This window comes from Hydra vulgaris, chromosome 04, assembly GCF_038396675.1.
Source record: "Hydra vulgaris chromosome 04, alternate assembly HydraT2T_AEP".
Taxonomy (NCBI): Eukaryota; Metazoa; Cnidaria; class Hydrozoa; order Anthoathecata; family Hydridae; genus Hydra; species Hydra vulgaris.
The window spans coordinates 43,697,596-43,701,819 of NC_088923.1; positions in this window are offsets into that span (position 1 = coordinate 43,697,596).

Consider the following 4,224-nt stretch of genomic DNA (forward strand, 5'->3'; position numbering starts at 1 on the left):
ATTTAGGATAACGGCACGCAGGAGAGGGGGGGGGGGGATTGTGTACAAGTCCGCCACCATTTCTATTATTTTTAGAATAAAATTCAATTGAAAATATAACAGGCTTATCCTGCTTCAATAAGTTGTCGAACAAAATGGTTATTCAGGATTTTTAAAATATAAATTTATTATGAGATTTATTTTATCCAAAAACATAGTAGCCATGATAGTTATGCTTCTTAAATGTCTAGAATGTGAAGATATTGTAAATTTACACCAAGTTTTTTAATTAAAGTAAATTAAAAAGTAAGCCTAGGTATTAAACTCAAAACTTGTTGTAATGGTTAGAACTCTAATTCAAAACAAAATGATCTAGCTAAACATAAGTGTGTTCGGCATAAACTTTTTGACATGAACCCTAATGCTTTAGCATTTCGTGAAATGAATAAAAGATTGCCATCTAAAAAAATTCCAAATTGCCAAATTCCCGTCTAAAAAAATAGCTAGAAAAATTACATATAATTGAATTTTTCTATTCTAGCTGTTGGGTACACTATTAAATCAATATTTAAAGTTATTTCTTCTAATAACCTTCCTAAAAAATGTTTGAAGGGAAAAAAAAAACCTTTATGTAAGGACACCAAACAAGTCTCTAAAAGCAGAAAAGAAATGTAACTATTAAATAAAAAATTAAGAAAAAAAATTGTTAATAGTAACAAATAGTTTTTGTAATCAAAACAAAACATTACTCGGTGTGATGTAAAAAAGTAAAGAATTTTAAGCTTAATTTGTTTGTTCTTTTTTTTTTATTTGCACTTTTCTCAAAACCATTTTTGAGCTAGCGACGGAGATATTTTAAAAATTAATCATCAAATTGACTTAAAATACAGGGCCAACGACACCAAGGGGGGGTCAGGGGCCCACTTCTTTTCTAAAGAACTTGTTTTTTTTTTCAATAGAAAATTTTAGATATAGAGAACTTTTTTTAGAAGTTGACGATTGTGCCCCCCACTTTGAAACCCGTGTCGTCGTCCCTGAAATATGGCCCAGTTATTGATTATATCATTATTTACAAAATACACAAGAATAATTTTTACTGCTTTACTCCTACATTAGTTTCTGGTTAATACAAACAGCTTTAAAGACAAAAGTTTTAAAATGGTGGTATTTAAGATAATTATAAAACTGGTTGTAAAACTTGTAATTATAAAAAATTATTCAAGCTATTATTTCCATTTTATTTCTCATGCACAAAATAATTATTTGATAACTAAAGAGAAATTTTCAAGGTGGAGTAAAAGCTAAAAAAAAGGTGAAGTTTAGTTCAAAAACTTAGCAAAATAAAATCCAATATGAATTAGAAAGATTTTTATTTTGACCAGTCGAGTACAATTTTGCGGCCTATAACTGAACCTAGTTTTTAACATTTCTAAATAAAGATGATAACTTCATTATAATTTTATTTACAAAATAAATTTTGTTTTGAGCTGTAGTTCTAATTTTATCCAAGAAATAAGAGCAAAATAACAAACAAGGTAACCTCAACGTTGTTGCAGACTAAATCATCTAACTTTAAAAATGATATGATACAAAATGTCTTTAATTTTAATTTTTCAAGGAAAAACTATTTTTGTATGCAACTTTTATCCTTTACTGGTGATTTAAATTTTAAAAATTTTTGAAAGAGATTTTTTTTATTATTAAGGGACTGCCTATGGTAAAACCCCAAATTGATGTATACACTCATTTGAAGATAAAAAGACAATAATCAGTTAAAAACAAATGAAGCCTCAATAACCCATCTGAGATATATTTATACTTTTTAGTTGATGTTTTTTTGTTGATCAATTTAGTAGGTTCAAGTTTTTGCATCTTACTTTGTGAGCAACCAGAAGATTTTGAGCCTTTCAAATACAACTAGCAGTTAAATGCTTCCCTTTTTTGATTGGGTTAAAAACTATTCTTTTGCCATCATCAAAAAAACAATAGGAAAGCTACTACATTATTTGCAAACTACTATCTAAAGAGTCTTTACATCTTATCTATATCTGAAAAATATTTGATAAAAAAAGTTTAACTAAAAAAAAAAGTATTTAAAGTGATAAGGCAGTAATGCAAAATGATTTTTTGTAGATTAATAACTTTCATGATTTTCTCTTATTTTCTCGCAGAATATTGTTAGCAAAAAATTATTTTATTGCTGAAATTGTATGTATTTATACTGTTTCATTTATCATTTATTACGTATGTAAATTTTAAACACGTTTTAGAGCACTAATGTAACGGGGCTCGGTGATAAGAAAACTTGTCTTCTTCTTGCTCCGGCCAGGATTTTCTATTAATTTAATATCTTTATTTGTAATTTTTAAAACAAGGCAAAATAAATTAATACTTAAAAAATTTTTCACAAAGTATATCAGTAACATTATTTTATTCACTTATATAATGAATAAAAAGGAATAAATATGAGACTATTGGTACCTATAATCAGGTGTCTATGATTTCTCTGTTGGCATCTACGTTGACGTCCTTTAAATAAGGATCATCTTATGGCTTCCACGTTGACGTCCTTTAAATAAGGATGGATAACACTTTTAACCATTCTTTTCTATTATTAAAAATAAAAAAATATTTTACCCTTTATTTCAAGGGTAGGATGTTAATATCACACTTTTAGGATAAGATGTAAATACCAGCACTTTCTATATTGCCAACAAATGCAAAGCTTACAAATAGTATTTTTAAAGTAGAGAAAAATTTCGATTATCATATTTTAAAGATTTTAAGATTTATAAATAGATAAATTTTGAATTTTCAGAAGTTATAAATTATCTTTTTTTTGATAAGGTATTTTTTTTATACTAAAGGTACATATATATATATATATATATATATATATATATATATATATATATATATATATATATATATATATATATATATATATATATATATATATATATATATATATATATATATATATATATATATACACACATAAAGTTAAAATACAATTAACAATACAATAATAAAAGTTATCAAAAAATTACAATTTAATAGTTTAGTCATTTAGTTATAACTGATATTTTTAACTATATAGAATTATCATAGTTTTGTTTAAATGTTATATCTTATTTAATAATAAAAAATATATAATAACTTAGGATGTAATTATAATTGACACTAAAAATTATTAAATTATCGTAATAAAATAGTTAAACAAATCATCAGATTATTTTATTGACTTTTAACTTTATATATTCAACATTTATTCAAGTAAAGCATATGCATAAACTGAAAAATTTTGTTTTGTTGATTTTATCAAAAATCTTTCGCGGAATACTTACACGGATCTTCCGAGGTAGGAGATCATTTGCTCTCTTGTGCGAATATTTTAATTAAATAAAAAACAATTATCTCGTACTTTCATTATAAATTTGTTATTAGCTGATTAATTTAATTAATTAGTTAATTACATTAAGTTACCATCTTTTAAGGAATGATTACTTCATAAACAAATTAGAAAAAATCTTCAATTTATTCATTATTTAAAAGTAATAATTTAGTTTTTGTTTAAACTGACCAAGATTTATAATAATTTTAATTAGTTTTAATCAATAATAAAAACTCAATTTTGATAATAAATTATCTAATCATTATTTTTGCTTTGAAATAGTTTTTAACCATATTAAAGATCGACTTGCTTATACCAAAACTACTTTTATTTCAAATGAAAATTCCTAATATTTATCAATTGAATATTTTTAATATACTTTGTTTTATGTATAAATGTAAAACTAACGCATCTTCTGTTTCCTTTCATAACTTATATACCTTGAAAGAAACTAATAAATATAACTTAAGAAATGATAATCGGCAACCTTTTTCTCTAACTAATTTTGGAAAGTTATGCATCGCATTTCGAGGAGCTTTTCTTTGGAACAAAATAGTTTTGAAAAATTTTGATTTTTCGCATGAATGGAATTACATTTCATTCACAAAAAAACTGAAAGAAATAATTTTATCTTTTGAAGACTTATGTTTATATTTTTAACATTTTATGAAAATATGAAACTTATTATATAATGTAATATATAATAATATCAAATTCACTATTTATGTGTTTATGAAATAAGTACTATTTTATACAAACTTTATATTTATATATAAGAATCAATTATAATTTCTTTACAAATTTATTTATATTCTTACGAAATTTGTGTTTTTCACAAATTATTTCAATGA